Source organism: Bombus fervidus, chromosome 2 (assembly GCF_041682495.2).
Source record: "Bombus fervidus isolate BK054 chromosome 2, iyBomFerv1, whole genome shotgun sequence".
Taxonomy (NCBI): Eukaryota; Metazoa; Arthropoda; class Insecta; order Hymenoptera; family Apidae; genus Bombus; species Bombus fervidus.
This window is the reverse complement of record NC_091518.1, coordinates 17,750,643-17,771,792: the sequence shown is the minus strand read 5'-3', so window position 1 is coordinate 17,771,792 and position 21,150 is coordinate 17,750,643. Positions and strand designations below refer to the sequence as shown.

The window sequence follows — 21,150 nt, the reverse complement described above, 5'->3', positions numbered from 1 at the left end:
GTAGAATGTCGAGACCGATGCATAATGTTAAATAACTCATGGGCGGGTCTCGTGCGTAGTCACCTCCTCGTGGTGAGACCTGGTAATTGGTATCGCTTTCCAAATATTAATCAGTTGATTAATCTTTGGAAAACGATACCAAGCTAAGAACTACGCACCAGTCCAGTTCGGGTCACCAAAAGCCGCGAAAAGAATTTTGGATGATCTAGACTGGACTGCAACGTTGGACATCGTTGGACACCGTTGGACATCGTTGGACACCGTTGGACAACGTTGGTCAACGTTGGTCCAGTGTGAATCTCCAAACGCCGCTGAAAGAATTTTGGATTGTCTAGACTTATTGTACAATGTAGTGATCGATGTAATTCGCGTGTTGGAGATAGATGTTGCGAGGTATGTATAGTTTATATTATAAGTTTGTGAAGATTCGTGTAAGCGCTGCATAGGAGATAAAACTATTTCTTTACGCAGGCCCATGATCAAGTAGAGTCAAAACTCGACATTCTTGCTGATAGCGTGAATGTCGAGATGGATGTGTAACTTTAAATAACTCATGAGCGGGTCTCGTTCGTAATCACCCCCTCGTGGTGAGAGCTGGTAATTGGTATCGTTATCCAAGAACTAATCTCTTCTTTGCACAATACTTACATCGTTTCCATGTCAGTTAATTAATTTTTGGAAAACGGTATCAAGCTGAGAACTACGCTAACATTAGGCTAACAGTTAGGCTGGATTAACAATTCCCGCAGGTGCACCGTGATACATTGTGGGATACCGTGAGACATCGTGGGGATATCGTGGAATATCGCAGGGTCACCATGGGACACCGTAGAATGCGTACGTTTCAGTTTTCATTAATTTTAAGATATATGTATTTGTGGTACTCTTTAGTATTTTTATATATCTATAGTTGTAAATAAGTATTGGTTGACTGACTTGGAGTGAAAAGTTTATAGCTCCTTTGTCTAATCGTTTTAAATGTTAAAGTATGAAATTTTACAAGTGGTTCAACAAAGTGTTCATAGTTTTTCAAATTCATAGTATTTAAAATTTTGCTCCAAGTTTGAGTCTTTGAGATGAAATGCTGTCAATAGTAATCTAATCTACTTTAGTTTAAGTAGATTCTAGTTCTAAGACCTAGTTTATGTTCATTTTTAGCCTCATTCTTTACACGGCCAGGTATGGTGATAGGCAAGAAGAGGCTTATCCTTTGTTCTGGGTCTTAGATTTTACACTTACACTTAAATTGAAATCTAATTAATTTTAGGTTTATCTTCTAAGTCGTTCTTCTTTATGTATTCAACCGTTCTTTCAAGTCTTAGTTCTATGTTCTTTGTTTCCAACATTATTGTCAAGTCCTAATCTTAAATCGTATCGTTTGTTCTATGTCTTGGTTTTAATATATTTTTGAAAATCGATTTCTTTGATCGATATATTTATCCACGGAAATAAGATATTGATGACCTTTTTGCTATTTTCGTTGTTCTTTTTACAGTATTTTATTATTTTCATGGTGTATAATGTTTTCTGAAGTATTGTAGGAGTATAGAATTTTAAACTTCATTCCGGTTACAGGATATGTCGTTCTATATTTTATTTATAATTTCATACAAGACTTTAGTTTTAATTCAGAACAGTACTATACTCAATCAATAACGTCGCATGTAACACGAAAATGGTAGGGGGATCAGGTGATCCCCAAAAACGGGACACGAAAAAGCATTTCACGTCTATTCTCCACCTGGTCTGTGGTAAAACTCTGTTACGATTTTACGAAATTGCATATATAATTCACTGAAAATGTCCTGTTACATTATATTTTATAAGAAAAATATATGAAATTGTTGCAATGATAATTGTGCATATTCTATCTTAGTGTATGTTTCCCTTCAGCGTGAATCGCGTCATTATAGCTAACATAATTGTTATGTAAGTTGGTAACAAGACGAGGTAAAACCGGGGGCTGGAATATATATATATATATTACTCACACGTACATTATAATAAACAACTGAGCTGATGGTTTTAAATAAAAATTTCTCTTTTTTAAATATGAAATTCTGTAACACAGTTATTGATTCATTGAATAAAAAGTAAGACTGCTTACGTATTTAACATTTTTAACAAACTCTTTTTATTTACTAATGCGTTGTAATTTTTTATTAGATGAAGTTTTCTCTCCTTGTAGACGCTATATTGATCTTAGAAGAAGCAAAAATGAAGAGGCAAAAATTGAGAAACATCATCGTTAAGGACATTTTTTTTCATTTTTGTTACGTCCGTAGATTATCCTGTATTAATCTTAAGTGATGCTTTTCTATTCTTTTATCTTTCTTTATACCGTGAATTTTCGACTATGAAACTAGTAGTTTCAATTGATGGATAAAATATTTGCAATACACGTACGACTAGTAAGAGGAAGTCAATTTGACCTCGTTCAAGTAAGTAGGTAAGATATAGTCTTTATTTAACCCAACGGCATGACTATGTTTATTTTAATTCTACGCAGGTTTATTTTGAAATTCCAGTATTCGACAAATATACGGTATTTGACTCTGCTATTAAACGCTATATTTATAGAAACGTCTTAAGAACACACGTGTAGGAATTAGGAATACATAAAAGTATTTTCGCACCAAAACCACAATGGCATGATCGTTTGAAACTTAATTATACATAAGTTAAATATTTCAACGAAAATTACTACAATATATCATAAGCATGTTACGTTTCACGATAACAAGTATAAAATATATATTCTGTTTTTAATCATTCGATTCGTTTTATCGAGAGAATATCTTTTAGTAACGTTGATGTTAAATATTTTCAAAACCAAGAATTATTATTAAAATATTTTCAAGAATTATTATTTCGAGGATACATCAAAATATAATTCGAGAAGATTATTATACAAAAATGAAACACGTCCTGTTAGAAAATTCTAGGCTGAACGCTACGACTCACTTACCCCGTTTTTTTCAAGTGCAAAAGCACCTGATGCGTGTCGATGAATCTGTTTGCCCCAATTCCCGAAGTTTACACAAGATTTTACCGTTTATCTCTGATATACGACGCATAAAAATGCTATATCATATTTCAAGGGAATAAGTGATGATAACAGGAGGGATTACTTTACATCTACTCTAGGTGTGCCTGATAATCTGATAGCTCTATCTTTCGCTATACGATATCAACGGTAAATCACTTTCCCTTTTTCTTTATGCATTATGCTAAACAGTAAAAAATTACGCTAAGTGAAATTTAAACGCGACTCATATATCATATAATATATTCTTGTGTATTTACTTCTAAAATTGTAGCACATGGTTAATATATTAGAATAACAAAAGTGAATTTGTTTAAATACTTTATGTCTTCGTTTATACCATTTCGAGTTATTTTTATTTATATGTACAGTTGCAAATTACTTGCTCGATTGTTACACGTATCTCTGTCGTATATTTCTATTGTATGCTCATGTGCGTCATATTTCCTTTTAAAAATTATATACTATATTTTGTGTTAATAATTATCCACAGTTTATTGATAGTTCTTAAAGTTTATTCAATGACATATTTATAAGAAATTTGAACATTCAGGTATATGGTGTTTAAGCTAAAATTTCAGCAACAGCACCATTGGTTCCATTCTCTGATAATACGAACATGATAGCCAGTAGAATAACACATAAATAGTCGAACATACTAAACTCAACAAGACACAATTCGCCGCTGACATTCTGCCTGTTAATCGTATATCTCTCAAATGTGATTAAATGATCTTGTATCATAAGAAGTACTATGAAGAAAATCATGTTAAAACAGTAAAATTATATTGATAAGATTTGTTGATACACGATAGTTAATTGAACAAGCAAAAATGATACAAATGGTAATTTCAATTTGATTTAACAAAACTGTGGATAAAGTTCCATAAAGAAATCTGTACGGCCCTAAACTTAGAAAACTAAGAAAATCATAATTAGACTGCTGATATTTATGCAAATTCAAATATTTGTGAACGTAACTAAAGAAATGAAGACTAAATGGAAATCTATTTCATCTATCAAATATTAGAATGAGAATTGTTTTTTAAATATTTAGTATATGTATGTACACCATATTATATCTCCTACATTTTATAAAATTCTCATGAATACGTAATAATGTGATGTATTTTCTTTACTCATTTGGTTTTTGAAAATAAACGCGCTCGTTTCGCTTAACCATCGAGTTTTTCAATTAAAACTTTAACAATTTACTAAAATAGATTCCATACACCTAGTATAGGTCTGTTTTTCAGGAAGCTCTGCAATGTTCCATAAAAATTCACTTAAATATCTCAAAAACCTGCAGCTGACACACATCATTTATCTTTACATATCATTGTTCTCGAAAAGAAAGATACATTTAGTATATATATTAAACGTTCCCTTAAAACGTTACAAGTCCCTTTTGTTTGTTGAAACGGGAGCAACGTTGAAATAGAAAAATTCGAGAATCTCGATAGGCTTGAGGTGTCTATCGATGAATTGATTTTGACAGAAATGCGTGGAACAGAAGAGAACGGAACACGTGTAAAAAAGGAGATAAGATAGCGAAACTAATCCAATACCGTTTGCTATCCGTAAGAAAAAGAACAGACGAATCGTTAAAAACAACGTGAGCCAATCAAGAATTTAATTTCGCAACGATCGATACGAATTTGATTACGCGAAGGGATGACTACAGCGAACCAAAGTGAAACTATGGAAGTTAGAGAATCGCAGCAAACTCTTGTGGCACCTATTGGTGCATTGATTTTGACAAAAATGCACGAAACAGAGGAGAGAAAAAAGAAAACGAAATTTCGATTTCGTGGAAATGGTCGTTTGACGAAACAGAATGGCGGCCGCACTTTCGGCGAGTTCGTGAACCAGGAGACGCTATGAACTTTGGTGACCCCAGGTGACCCCGTCGGTCGATACGTCACTACAGCCACCCCTTTCGCCCTGCTGGCTCACCAGCCAGCTCGAACTAGCCGGGTTCCATGGGGTTGCTCCGATCGACGTTAAAAACGAGGTTGCGATGCTTTTGATCGGCTTCGTGCATATGTCCCTGTTATCCCGGAGATTTTTGTTAACAAAGTAAACGCTATCGAACGATAAATAAAAGAACCGAGACTGCTGTCATCTCGCAACATTTAACCTTTTCATCCGACTCCTTCGGAGGATTTTGGTAATCGACTTGTGGTAATCGACCGAGAAAAGAAATGAAACAGAGAAGAAGAAGAAGAAAGAGGGAAAGGAAAGTCGAAGAAAATTTATGGAGATTCGATAGCGTTATTAAATAGAGGAAAATCAAGGTAGAGTAGGTCGTTAAGGTAGTATTACATGGTACATATTATCTGGATATAAAGTTATCGACATTCGACCAGCTTTGTTCTTGTTTAACAATGACGCTCGCTCGATGTCGACGGTTGCTCAAAAATGTCGGCCGTTTATAAAAAGGAGCAAGGAAACAAGGAATACTTCGTTTTAAACGTTAATTATTATCAGTTCACGTAAAATTTATTTCTTTATTGGGTTATGTTGTTTTTAACGATTACAGCGTCTTTCTATCTTGTTGGATAGCAAGCAGAATTTGATGGACCAGATTCAGTGTTCTTTTTTTCTATTTTTACTGTAGATGAAAAATGTTAAGAAGATTTTAAGAAAATTTTGAAATTGAAATAAAGACTAAATTTTATCATACGTTCGATTTATTACATATCTTTTTTCTTTTTCTAAAAAGAGTTACACGTGATCATTGGTAAAATTTCTATGAAATTTCGAATCTGATTTTCCTTCTATTAAATTATTACATTAATCTTCTATTAAAGTAACGAACTATTTTATAAAATATAAATTAATGATCGCTCAGAACAGTTACAGAACAAGTTTATCTTAATAGAACATTCCACTCAGACGACAGTAAAAAAAAAAAAAAAAAAAAAAACGGTATACTGCCATGGAACAAGTCATCGTGAAAGTTCTGATCTTCTGGTAATTCGATATTTCCTGTTTTAAAATGAAGCGAATAATACGAGGCAGCCGGAGATGAAAGAAATCTATCTAATAAACAAGTGAATTCATCTCTTTGCTTGAGTTTCAACTTTGCACTTCAGCAGGACTTCGTAATGTCATCAAAACAGGACCTTCAAAGCAGCAATCCTCGTCTCGTAAGGCTCCCTTCAGAGACTTTCATCTTCTCTTTATATCTGCCCCCTTTTTTGCTATATACAAGATAACGCTTGAATTTATTTACAAAGTTAACTGACATAGGAAGACAAGTTTTTTACTAAAAAATAATATTATTTAACATATTGTTCCTGCTCGTTCCGAATTAGAATATAGATCTAACAGAATGGGAATATTCTTTTCTATTCGATAATTTTTCTTGAGATTGTTTTTTCCTTTGTCTCCGCGAGGAAGCTCCGTCGTGAAACATTTTCTCGTCAAATCTTGATATAGGAAAGCGTTCGAGAACACATTTGCCATAAAGCACACTTCACTTAAATTTGGAGGAAAATAAACGTCTTATAAACATAGGCGTGAGATTGAGAGAGTTGCGACGAAAATACAAAACGTAATGCAAGAAGTTTCTCTTTTAGGTCCTGCTTAAAAATGTCATTAGGTTATTTCGATGCGAGTCGATAAAAGGTTAAAACCATTTTCTTCTCAAATTTCGCCAGCAACTATTCAGCTATTGAGTAAACCAATCCCATTATCGATTCCCTTTAGAATTTCTGTATGCTAATCCTATTTTCTCTTCATTCGCTTGTTCATAATTTTTATATCAATAATTCACAATATTATCACTGTTTGTGTATTATATTATCGCTTATATAAAATGCAATGAAAAATAGTTTATAGTACGTATCGTGTAATACGTTACTTCCATATTTTAAAACGTATATCCTGTTGAATCTCAATTTATGAATATTTAAACCTTTCATTTTCTACTCTTAAATGCATATTCAAGCACATTGTAAGAACTTATAGGTACCTATTACGTTTCTTCTTATTTTTGTTTACTTCTGTTTGTTTAGGATTCAGAAGAAATCTTAAAAAGGAAATTTCGCGTAAATGAAAATTATAGAAGGAAAAAATAAGAAAATAATGAAAATATTAAATACCAAATATTCCTACTATCATCCTTATGTAAAAATATATAAAGTTGAAGTATAGTACTCTTAAAAATATTTCAATAATTATCATCGTACAAAGGATTGTCTTACGCAAGTTTCTTTGGCATGAAAAAGATACATTATATTACGTCCAAGACTAAATTTTGGAACATTTCTAACGCTATATTTCACGAAAGGAATGATGTCAGAAAACAATTGGAAATTGATTATCCTAACCATAAATTCTGTGTCTGGCGATGACCTTCTTCTTCGAATATCTTGTCGAGCCAAAGAGTATAATAACTTCCAAAAGCCGGATATCGTGAACGTTTGCTTTAGTTCGAAGAGTCCTAAAGCACGAGTCGGTGAACGAAGCAACTTTTTATCCAGGTCGTTGAATCTGTCTCGTTGCGCAGTACTCTCGACCATCGAAAAATCCATATCCCGAGTAAACATCATACAAAAAAGCTTTTACAATACATATATCGCGAAAATACCTGCAATTCCAATTCGTAAAAGTTTGTTATCTGCCAATGAGACGATCCATTATGGATTTCAACAAATTACTAACAAGCTGTTTCAAAGCCACTTTCCATGTTGGGATTAATTCAACAGAAACGAAACAGATGGATAGATGTATGTATGTGTCAATAAATCTGACTTACAAAAATGACTGCATCAATTATATTCGTATACCGCGTTCTATACCGTTGATCCGATGAATATTAGGTTGAACAGTAAGTACTTTGCGGTTCGATAAGAGAAACATCGACAATTGTTACGTGTACAATCGTAAGTATTCGTAAGTATTACAGAAAGTGGAATAGATTTCAAAAATGGATAATAAGTTACTAAGAACTTTGACAATTATTATCTGGGTCTTCCTACATAATAATTTATCAATTAAAAATATTAGTAATTGGACAAGTTACGAACCGTAGGTTGTAGACTTTTTTGTTATGTTTCTGCAATTTTTCGTCAGACAAAACAATTGGGTAACATGTAAGTTGTAAAATTTACTTCTAAGATTCCATTTCTTTTACTATAAAACTTGTTACCGCGATGCAAGAGAAGTTATTAATAGCAATAAACCAAATTTCGTTAATAATGTTAGTTCAATCGCGCGATAGGACCCTTTAAAAGCATGTAAGAACAGATGGAAATTGTGTAATCTTAATATATGAACAAAAAGATTCATACGTTCAACGTTATAATAAAAATTTCATGTTTATGTATAATAACGTTAAATTTCTTCTTGTTTATATCTTTTATGTTTCTTGATCGTTGCTTTACCGAGTTCCTCTGACAGATTCGTTCTTTAACTAATTCTTCGTATTATTAACTTTTCTATGATATACGTCCTCGTTTAATTCCAAATTTCAATTTAGATTTTAGGTAAATTCTCTGTTTCGCATTTCATGCACAATGTACAAAATCCTCCCAATGGGATTTGGTTAAGGGATGGTCAAAGCCAACGAGAATGTCGCTTAATTCGTTACTTTCTTGTGACTTTTACAAACTTGTTACAAAATAATTTTTATTTTCACAAAAATTTGTGAAAATATTTTTACAAATTTTTACAAAATTTTTGCACCGTTATGTCGCATTCATGCAAAATCGTGATAAACTAATTGCCCGATGATCGCGTATTTTAACTTCTTTTAGCGTTACTATGCAATCGTATTAAATATAATTTGTTTTCTCCTTTAAAAAAAGTTTTCCCTTCTTAAACAAAAATAAAACATGTTCCCCTTTTATCGAAAAAATTTGTCCACCTGTAGTTTTACGTCCTCTACATCGTTGAATAATTTTTAGCCAAACATGTTTCTTTTTTAATTGCGAGATGAAAATGTGGCAAGAACTAAACGAATACTTCTACGAATGTTGTTGTACTAGTACAATATATCAAATAGTTTATTTCCATTAATTTATTAATGTACTCTGTAACGAATGAAAACTTGTTACCTCCTCACCATATGATTTGTGCCGCATTTGCGCTATTTTTCCTCTAAGATCCTCAGTTGGCACGGGAACGAAGAAGGACGATAAAATTTGGTACGAAATTAGATTAATGATAGCCTTGGAATTCTTTCTTGACAAAGATTCATGGAATCTTAGAAACTGAGCGCAGGGGCGTATTACGACTTTTTCAGGAGTTGATTAACTTTTTGTGGGATGCGTCTTGTCACTAGATTTCAATCATCAGATTTCACTGATCAGTGCCTCAGCCGAAACGAATCCTTCGTGAAATTGATTTTCTAAGAATGAAAAACCAATTTAGCGTGTCATGCAAATTGTAAAAATGTGCTACCTACGTTCGATACTTTGATCGGTATTCGGTATCAAAGAAATTCATCGAAAAGATTTGCATTCATTGCATCAGCGTTCGAATGACGTAAATCATTCGTGATAAGACTGAAGAAGCATCAATTTGTTATTCGTCTGCAATTCTATGATAAATCAATATATTTTCCATTACTCTATATTTTCACTCGAGACGAATCAATTGTTAGGAACTATTGGATTAGTTTTATGCATTTAACATATGTCGTTTGTACATGTCTTTATTTTCTGGACGAAATTATTTAATTTTATATTATTAGATTTAATCCATGCACTTGAAGACTTACCCCCATTCCATCTTATAATTGAATTATAATTTAATTTGATATTAAAATCATAGGAGTATCGAGGATGCTGTATCTCGATATCTAGAAGGACATGACGCATTCTAATGTTAATATAGTTTGACAAAAATAATTATAAATTTCTAGATTCTCGTTTAGGAATGTCTCAGAGGAATGGCAGTAGAAATAGGGAAGATACGGTAGGATAACATCAAAGTGTAGCGCTAAATAATTGTTATTTCATTATCGGGCTCCTGGCTAATTCAATGTTTGAAATTTCACCCTGGGGTAGAAATATAATTATAGAATAATTTAAACGACCAATAAATGTGTTATTTCGCTGTTCCCCCGTCTCGCTCTTTCCCTTTCTCCATGAAATATAAATTAAATTCAAACACCATGCAAATGAAATAGTAAAGTTATTTAATACGTATTATAATTTATTTCAACGATTCATTGTTAAATATTACAAGTATAAGATAGAAGAAAGAATTACGTTTAGCTTAAAATTTTTATTGTTTCTGTAATTTATCATATACAGGAAAATCTAGAGTCTTCGCCTTTCCTGTCAGACTCAATTAACCTTCTCCGTGCTTTCATCCTAATATTAATTAATCCGCTATGAAACAAATGTTTCGGGTACGATATTAAAAGTTCCATTATTAATCTCTCGACAAAATCTACATATAAATTGCACAATAATTAGCATACTTGAATAATCTATTAATTTATATGTTTTAAATCACAAATATTCTCGGAATTCAGAATTTTATTATCAAATTAAATTGCGTTTGATAAACTCTATACTTTAAGAATATTCAGAGGATGTTAGAATAAATATTAGTTGCACTAAAAACCATCGAAATAGTATAAAATTAATTATAGTATACAAAGAAATCAATATTATTAATTGATATACAGGAAATCTAATACTACTTATAGTACACTGTACAGTATACAATACAAAGAACGTCAGAATGAATTTTGATAGATTAAAACATTAGATGACGCAAGTCCAGAAGAGATCAGAATATTACATCTACGTAAGAACTATCGAAGTAATCTGTTTTTAGAGACATTTAAAATATTAAGATATAAAAATACATTAATCGTTAATGATTTTAATGTTGATAAATTTTATCTAGAAACTAAAGACAACTGTCGACATTTCCAATCTGTTTTTTAAATATTTTCCGCAAACGACTTTAAGGAGCTATCACGACATCAAATACCTCACGATGGCGTATATCTACTGATAACATCTTTATTCCAAGAGCACAGTACATCTTTCACGTTGTTGGACTTTTCACTTAAAGCGAAAGGACGGCTACTCCGAACCGCTCGAACGTGTCTCTAAGATCATTGAACATAAAACGTAGACGAAGCTCAGTATGAAATCTCGTAACGTCACGTCCGATCGTTTCCAGTCGTATAGAAAATACACATGCTATTCGTTCGATGTTTTTCGCTTTTCGACGAACGCATTTCTCCGTGAGGATTGATTTTAAGAATATCTTAAATAAAATGGAGATTCTAACGTGAGTTCGTTGTTCGATGTATTTCACTGTCTTGTACTTTATTTATTTTATGATATTTTGATATTTCTCGCGCAAATTTAACGTTTAAATACTCCAACATTCTGCGATTAAACATTGTAATTTGTTGTAAACTATTCTTAAGAATTTTGGAAGATATTTCTTGAAAAAAAGACCACCTATCTGCTTCAGTTTTTAGACACTTTGATTGCTACGTTGAAAATTGGAAATTACAAGAGAAAAACTAGTCAGACTTTTTAAACTATTCGAAATACGAATACTTCAAAAATATTAATTGTTATGAAAATAGTTACGCCATTAGCGTCTTTACAATGTTTCGTAGATTTGTATAAACTTGAAATAGATTATACCTATTTCAAGTTTACACTAGAATACTTTTCTTTAGACTAATATAAAAATCTGAAAATCGAGGAAAATGCGCTTGTCGCGTTTGTCCTATGTAGTCATCGATGCTGTTTTCTTTTCAGAATATCTTAAAAATGTTTAGCAGGGAAACGTTTTCGATTCAGAACGTATTGGAAGATTTCATATTTTTAATTCGCATAATTTTAACTTGAATTTTTTTCTTGTGAAAGTATATCGTATATCCAAGATAGTTGGTGAGAATTTCTTATATAGGATTATGGATCGTCATTTATTTTACGCTTAAGTACTTTCCGATAAGTTTTTTTTCCATCGGTATCGTAAACTATCGCACAATTTGTCAGTACGATTTCTTTTCAATCTCGATATATTGGATTGTTCAGAAAGTTCAATCGATATTAAATTTCGGCGTGTATTTCACAGGATCATAGGAGAATGATTTATTATAATACTGTTACTTCTGTCAAGTAACTCGAATTATTATTATTAATAATTACATCGAAGTCGAAAAGAAATAAAAAGAAGATATAAGTAGGTGTAAGAGAACAGAAGATTGATCCAATAAAAAAGATGATATTTTTGGACAGACGATATTAAATCTCATATATCAATGAAAAGCGAACAAAATGTGTTTGATCTTAACTAACATATTCTACTTTGTCTACTTTACACGCTGAACATATGTACTTGGACTATTATCTATTTTAATTTCTACAATAATTCTTTTAGCAACAGAAAGACTATTTCTAACATATGGGAGATGTGTAAAAAGGAGAGAATTCAAAGAAAGATCATTTTTTGAAAAGATCGAGAAGATAGCAAAAGATATGAGTTATTTAAGAAAATACATCTGCCTTTATATTCTTCTCAAATTTCTCTACGAATGTTACAATCTGTCCAATATTGTTAAAAATTCGGAGAAAATAACAAAAAATTATTCGAAATTGAAATAATCGAAATAAATAATATAAGAATGATATATAATAATCTTTCCTCGTTCTAAATTTATTCTTAAACTTCTTAGATTTCTCAGATTTCTCAGATTTCATTTCTTAGATTTCTCGGTATAAAAAATGCTAATACCAATAAATGAGACTTCCGTGAGCGCGTTGGGATACGTAACGGTATGAAAAAGTCTAGAAAGAACAACCCAGTTACAAAGACTGGAGCGTTTCATAAAGATTTATTCTCGAAAAGTCGTGCATCAGGTGTATATAAGTGGTACAATAGAGAAACGGCATAAGAAAGCTTATTAATTCCTATTTATAATAGTTGCAGTAGTAATACGTATTGCAATAGTGTATGCAAGAGCTACAATAATTGTAACAATGATAAAGATCGTCGCTGTCCACAATCAGCCACATACTCCATAATTCTTATCGTCTATCTTACGTCCTAATAGAACTTGTACATACAGTAAGATTACGCGTAAAATTACTTTACGTTCGAATGGATTACGTTCTTCTGATCCTTTCCTCCATCCAAAGTCAATATTTCTTCTTTTCCTTAAAAACTACCATTTCTGTGTTTAATCCGTAATACGCACATCCATGTTAAATCATTCGTATTCAAGGAATACCATGTTTAATTCAATTCAATTCTGATTCCGTGTCACTTGTGTTCACACAACGTATTCATACATCGTATAGGATAAGAGATCTCTTGAATTTATAACATGTCGTCTCAGCTTCGTGAATGGTTATTTAGCACATTTACATAAAACACATATATTTCTCATATTTTTACAACTATTAGACGTGCATACTTCGGGTCGAAAAAAATTACAAAAGACAAACTGTGTGTCTGGTATACGCACGCACACGCACATTCCCTCCTTACATATGTATATCTTATAGCAAACATTGAAACGATTAGTCAGAGACGAGTCTTTTTCTTCGGATTTCCAACTCGAAGGAGAAAAACCTCGCGAGACGAGAAAACATCGTAATTACGTATTCTCGCCGATTAAAAAGTGATTCGCTTCCATATCAGTCTACGCTTTATCCCTCTCTAAATACTCGTCGTAGAAATAAACACGCTTTCTTAATCAATTACACGAAATGTTTCGAGCCGACGTTTCTCGACATTTCAAAGCGCGACCAACAAGGAAACGCCGATACAGAGTTGCTTATCCGTCCCCTAGAGATCGACGGATTCCTTATTACTAAAAAATTCTGTTTCACACACGAGGGAATTCCTCTCTCCTCTGCTTACCCTAAGCTTTTCCGCCATCCTTTCCAGTCTCGAATCGATATGCCGTGAACGAAGAACTTCGCGGGTCTATTACCGCCCCAATGGGACCATTCTCGCAGCGAATAAAACGCCAGTTTCATCGTCGAGTTTAGTCCTTGAGGCGAACGAGACGGTTCGCATACAGAAATAAAACATCCACGAGTCTCTCGATGGACGTAAGTACGTCTGTGTGATCGTATAATAGATGAGAATCAACAACGAAGAGACGAGTGACACGTCGTCTATAAACGCCTTTTACGTCGCTCGGTAATTAACTGCCGAGTATCTTTTTTAACGAGCCTCGATTTTCAAATTACCGATAAGAAATGCTCGATTTAATTCCGCCGCGAAGCTTTCGAATTTTTTTCTGGAATATTCCGTGCTTCAGGGTCCCTTCGTGAGTTGTTCGTCGATGTTAACTATACTTGTTAATTCTTTTTCATTGTCCCTTTTTTCTTAGGTTTCGTAAAAGATTTTCAATGTTCGACATGTAGAGAAGGATATGTGGTATATGTAATCGAAATGTAGAAGATATTAGAAAATAAATTTTGCTGTGTGGTACAAGACTTTGAGAGTCGATGTTTCTTGTGACATTAAAGCAAAATATAGTTCTAAATTTGTTTTTTTATATTTGCTATATTTAAGCACGTTTTGTGGTAAGGTGGTAAATGCGAATAAAGAAAATAGTCTAGAGACGATTACAGCAGGCTAGGAGAAAATATCGAGAAAAGATTGAAATAGAACACAAAAATGTATTTCCTTTCTCCCGTTTGAATACAACAGTCATATGTGCAGATTGTGAATTAAGTATGTGTAATTTTAAATATTCCTTTCTTGTACCACATGTGCTTATTGTTGTGATTGAACAATATTAGATTGTAAATGAAAAAATAAAATTTGTTTAAAAGTATGGAACTAAAAGAAGACACCAAACTATAATTTACACTAAAAGAGTATTACCTCTTAACATCTAGATACGTTAAACAATTTTTTAAGAGTTAGATTCTTTTTTTAATACCGCGATGTAAAATATTACTAAAAGGAATTTCTAAAAGAAATAGAGAAAAAGGAAAACGAAAGAAAAGGAGCGATTTGTAGTTTTACGATGTTACAAATATATTTACCTACATTATATGGAAAATTTACAAGACAATTTATAATTAATGATCTCATAAAGAAAAATTGATCAAAGTGAAAAGATCTTGCGTTAATTCTATCGGAAGACATATAATTATTTTGTTCGAATATGTCGATTGTAATAAGAATTTATTATATCATTTTCAACTGTCCAGTTTGGTATCACCGAATAATTTATGATAATAACGATAAAGGTATCGAGACAACGTTATAAATAGCGTTCATAAATTAAGAAAGCCAATTACATGTTCACGGGAAACCTTGATTATAATTATATCAGGAGAAAAAAAAACTGGATGAAATTACGTAGCAGAGCAAACAAGATACTTCGGAACAACCAGATATTTTTAATTTGTTTTCGCGTGTACCTTACCTTTACTCCTCGACCGTAAAATTACTTTTCATCAACTCTCTTGTTACTCTCTCTCTCTTGTTGAATCTAACTTTTGTTAAACTTGTCATTATAATTTTAAAATTAATGTTTTCATCGAGAGGAATGTACTCTTATTAGAAATTTTTCGACGGAAATTTAATCTTTACCAAGAACAAGATTACTTTTACCAAGGCATAATTTTTTATGAAATGATCAAATAATTTTTACTTTTAACTCTTTCAGCACCAAATTCTTTTTAGTCTGTGAGAAAAATTACTTTCTATTAATCGTCAGTAATAGAAACACAATTCTCGCACAATTTTCAGTCTTGTAAAGACATAATCTACTAAAATTTGAAACCAGTCTTATCAGTACAGTATCAGATAAGTACTAATTTATTAAAAAAAAAAAAAAAAAACAAAATCAAGTTGGTGCGCGTAAAATCAACCGCGAAGGAATTATTCAAATAAAATTATCGTTGTTCCACTCTTCGACGTAAATTATCTAAGAATCCTCGAATAACCAAAAATTCTCACATACTGGATGATTCTTGGAAGGGACCCTTAACTTTAAGACGGAATTTCATTCCTTCTCCTCCCTACATTTTAAAGCTTTAAGCTTTCACACTCTAAAAGTATGCGCAAGGTACTACATAAATGTAATTGTACCACTTATTTTAAGATATTTCTGCACCTGAAATTAATGTGCCGTGGAACCCGTCCCTTTCAATAGCACTTTCCATCCCCCATTTAACGTCCTCTTTCCCCTGATCGTAGAATATACGCGAAGCGTGTATTCCTAATGGGAGATTTGTCGTACCTTAAAAATCCATTACAATGTACAACAATAAAAAAAGAAAAAACGTTATAATTTAATACGATATGGTATAATAGAATAAGTCCACCGTTCGATGAACACACAATATAGATCGTTTAAATGAACGCGAGAAAAGTGCAGGGGTTACTTATGACTAAAGTTAATCTGCGCTTTCAGCCTTTCAGTTTCGAAGGTAGAATGGTAGAATAAAATTAATCGTTCGAAAAAAGAGACCTTTTAATTTACCTTAAACGATGTTATAATAGCAAGTATCGTAACTTCGAACGTATAAAATGTACAAGATGAACCAGTAATTATCGTTGTTCAAATGTATTTGAAATATCGCATGAATCTAGAAGATTGGAATACTTTCTTGAATAAGTTTGCATGGTATGTGGCAAATATGATTATATAGAGTTTATATTAATTTATGCAGCTCGTTTCTGGATCCTATTTGTTGTAAGCTTTTAACCATATCTCTTGGTATTTTTTGTAGTTTATGTCCTATTCTTGTTGTTCCGTTTATTTCTCTTTTCATTTACAGAGTTTGATGTAATTCGTACATTAACGTGTAGGATATCATAACATTCTGCGCTTGCAGATTAATTATACGCATATTTGTTATAGCGATCGTAAAACATACGTAGCTTGATGCATAGAACAGAACAATCCAAGGTATTTAAATGTTGATAATTGCTGGTTCACGTTTCAAATATATTTTAAACGTGTACAGGATGTTTGAGAAACATTGGGCGATATATTCTAGGCGAAGTTGGCACTTGGAGGAACAAAAATTCAACGACTATCGTAGAGGTATGATACGAGGAGAGTTATGTGTTACAAAACCAAATAATTCGAGTGACTGAATGAACAGAAATATTATACAACAACAATAACACTGATAATAAAACCATATGTTATTACTTGACCATTTTGTCATATGTTGCGAAACACTCTATACGTCGAAGTATTATACACAATAGTTTACATAATAATTGATTTATCGATCGATCGATGAAACGTGAAAAATTAGGAAAATTAAGGTTTCACCTTTCGTTATCGAATATTTCATAAATACGCGTTACCCATACAATTCTTGCTTTATAGTAAGTGGAAATGGCACAGAATTGTTAATCGAAAGCAATCGGTTCCCTTCAACGACGAAAAGCTATACGAAATACGAAACACATCGCAAAAGGCACTTTCACTCAACATTCAATCGAACCAAATCGCTTCGTTAATTTTCTTCCTTCTTTTTATTCATTGTTTTTTCTTTTTGTCTTTTATGCTTACTTTTCTCATAACTCTACTCACGGCATTCGTTTCTTTATCATCATTCGTATTACTTTCTTTCTTACTCTTGCGCTCTCTTGCTTTCTCTCTCTCTCTCTCTCACTCTCACTCTCTCTCTCTCTTTCTCTCTCTCTTCCTTGTTTTTCTTCAGCTTTGCAAGAGTATACAAAAAGTTTGAATTGCGTAGAATGGAAAAAGTGGAGACACCACTTGTTTCTATGTTTATTTTCGATTTCGTTCACTAGTTCATCTCGTTTCTTTGTCTTTCTGTCTCCCTTCTTCTTTCTCCTCCTTCTTCATTCTATCTCTCTCTTCTTAATAAATACACGGTGTCCCAATTTAAAAAAGGTAGAGATGTATAATAATATAATATATGTACAGAGTAAGATTCCTCGAAAGAACATCATTCACGTTTTCTCGGTATGAGATTAATTAATTAATTTTTCATTGGATCACAGAATGGTAGCGCCCGAGCGTGGCAATTTCTTCTTGAAGACGTTCGAAAACGACCGATCGATGAAAAGAGGGAACGTCGTTCTCAATGCATTCGCGAGAAGAAAAGAAAAAGAGAAAGAAAGAAATCGTTTCCACTCTAGTTCGTCGTGTCTTTCTCTTTTTTTCGCTTTTTCTTCTTTCTTTCTGCTTCACTGCCTGTCTTTTAATCGTACACCATTCGTGTGACCGTTATGGCATAATTACGATATCAATCACACGTATGTAAATGAACATCGCGTATCGGGTCGTTTTCGAAAATCTCGCCGTCTAAAGCTAGCATATGTAATTAAATACCCAAGTTATTACAAAATGGAATATAGCATATTAAAATTACAGACTATCTTAACATGTACTGCGCTATCAGTCACTGGACAATGAACGCCCCACTATCGATAAATCAGGACGCCGGAAAAGATTTTTGCAGCTGTCTCGACTAATTATAGTTAAATGTTAACGTTCATGGGTTCGAAAATCTCGAGATTGAATACGCTGATGAGAGAAAAGCGGCACTTGATACACGCAGCGTAAATCTAACTAACGTCGAGATTACGACGACGTCGTTGAACGAAATACAAAGATACGAAATACAGTGCACGAATCTCGACGCAGTTTTCAAGTTTAACCATCGCCCCTCAACATTTCGATCGTCCAGGGTTATTTCTTGCGCCACGTCAGATACCACACCCATTTCACGGCCGCACTATGTGCCTCAACTAGGTTGCAAACACATCACAGGTAATACGTACTTTCTTATCGTTACACGTCCCAATTTTTCCTTCGATGGTATATTAACGAATTCGAGATCGAGATCCTGCTATAGGGTATGGTAGAGTATCTTTCCATATGGTTGTTTCTATTATTTTCTCCTTCCTGATACTTTTCCTTGCTCAACTTTAAGCACGCGGTATATTCTCATACTTCCGTTGTTACAGAGACTAATAGCGTCTCGTGATATACAGCAGGCTTGATCATTCTGTTCAATGTTCAAAGTGAAGTTTTTATGGTTTAGAAGCTTAGCTGAGTCGAATAACTCTACGTTACCCTAAATGCCAATAACTATGATCGTGGTTCACTCGTTTTTCACCTTAAGTCTGCCTTAATTTCCACTTTCAGATATAGTTTTGGTTTTTGATAATACATTTGTATATATCTCGTGATATAACAAACACGTAACATTCCTTGCATAGCGTTTTATCAAACTATAAAATGTCAATGTAATTAAGTAAAATGAAAGAACTTGCTTGTTGTAGCTGGAATGTTTTATAACATTAGTCGTAATTGTTACTTTCTTTTATATTTAGAGTGTTATCGTGTACAGTGCTTTAGAAATTGCGACTGCGAATATACGATATAACAAGATAACGGTTAACAAGGTACGAAGTTTACTTGTATCTTCACGATAACTATAGTTTGTGATTTATTTATACGTTGTATACGTATACCAGGGAATCGTTTTCCCAAACGAAGATACGCGTGGGGAAGAAAATGGATGTTTTCAATTATTGTGCCGTAGCTGTGTGACACGTAAATTAGCAATTTCGAAACAATTTATTAACAGAAAACTGGAAAAATCATTTAGAAAATTTACCGCAACATTATAAAATAATATAGTACAGTTCAATTCTTTCGACAAGTTGAATATTGATATTAATTTTTCACCAGGTTTTATATTGCAGGATACGATTTTGAAGAATTCCAAGAACGTTAAAGGAAATGGGAAGTATTAGGTTGTCCGAAAAGTGTCTTTCTTTTACAGACACGTCTTTTACAACGACGCATCTGTAAACAAAATAATATAAAACGAAAAATGTTGTGCATCCACTATTTCCTTATAAAGCGAAAGAAACGTTTCGGACGACCTAATACAAACTCGAACATTGTATTTTACATTCTAGATATCGTGTTGAAAGTAGAACGTCTTTTAATGTAACCATTTTCACATACAAATACTTTATTACCTCCTTTTATAGAGAATCGAATATTAATTGGTATATAAAAAATGTAAGTAAGTGACTTTTAAAAGATTGGAACGCTCCCAATTTAGAAGCAGACTTCACGTGATATATCATTCGAGACCATTTTATCTTCCTTAATAAATTTTTTGTCTGCTTTTCATCGTTTTACAGCTTGGACGAATACCACGGGTCACGCAATGTATAATCAGCGGCCTCGAATTTGTTAAATATCATACTCTCCGTCTATATCACTTCGTAGAATAATATTTGTTCCATTCTTACCGTTAGAGCCTTTCGAGGTGTTAAAAAGAGACGAACAGCTGATTAACGTAATGGATGGAGCGATTGAATTACCCTAAACGATCGATATCTCTGGACTAAACTATAACGTGTGGAAAAGTAGAAACGTTACAGTTTTCTTTCACGAATCTTATTCTATCTCAATTGTGATACAGAACGCTAAGCTTCTTCTTGAAAAAATTTTGGAACGTAATGGAAAATGTAATGAAATGCTTCGTAATCTGTTACAATTTACGACCTTAACTTTATACTTTTAGTTTACACCTTGACTATAGTCAAAAATCGGTTGAGATTCGTGACACTTTCTACAATGAAGTATCCTCTCTCGACTAGATGCTCTACCTAAACTTCCTACTAATTCGACCATTCTTTCACGAAAAACCGTGAATTCAACTCGAAGAATTAAGGCTATAAGTGACTACTCGTAAGTACTTCGAATGGAATGTTTAATTATATCGAATGCAAAATTGGAATGTAATGTTTAAGGGATGAAAATAACGCGATCTCGTGATCGGAGAGCAGCGGATTGTTTCATCGCGTCGATTCTCCGTTAAATATCGCTATTTTTACCGATCAAATCGATTAGCTAAGTGATTACATGAGACAGATGTGGTAAAAAAGAAAGGAGACACGTTCAACGATTGTATAACTGTTTTGTGCACGCAGACGCGATTGAATACATATTTCATACTGTGTTGTAGATTTAATAAATCTTTCGGGGAAAAAAATGAAAACATGATATTTCGTACAAGTTTGCGATAATGGAGGATATTACGAAGGAGATTTATTGCACGTATGAAAAATACTTCAAAAAATGAAATACGAGATAAGGAGAATAATTAATTATGCGATGCGTG

General features: G+C 32.9%; 1 protein-coding gene across 4 annotated transcripts in view; it reads right to left on the bottom strand.

Annotated features, from left to right (window-relative positions):
- The window catches only part of LOC139998196 (uncharacterized), a 110,877-nt gene that overhangs the window by 29,777 nt on the left and 59,950 nt on the right, over positions 1–21,150 (bottom strand). The window contains exons 1-2 of one of the 4 annotated variants that reach the window (XM_072022556.1): positions 17,301–19,822; positions 16,128–16,253 (exon numbers count right to left, since the gene is read on the bottom strand). The exons of 1 other annotated variant lie outside the window; for it this stretch is intronic. The gene's annotated coding sequence lies outside the window, so the exon portion shown is untranslated. Of the gene's footprint in view, positions 1–16,127; positions 19,823–21,150 lie in introns of those variants that run through there. 2 more of the 4 variants (XM_072022554.1, XM_072022557.1) reach the window with 2 other exon arrangements.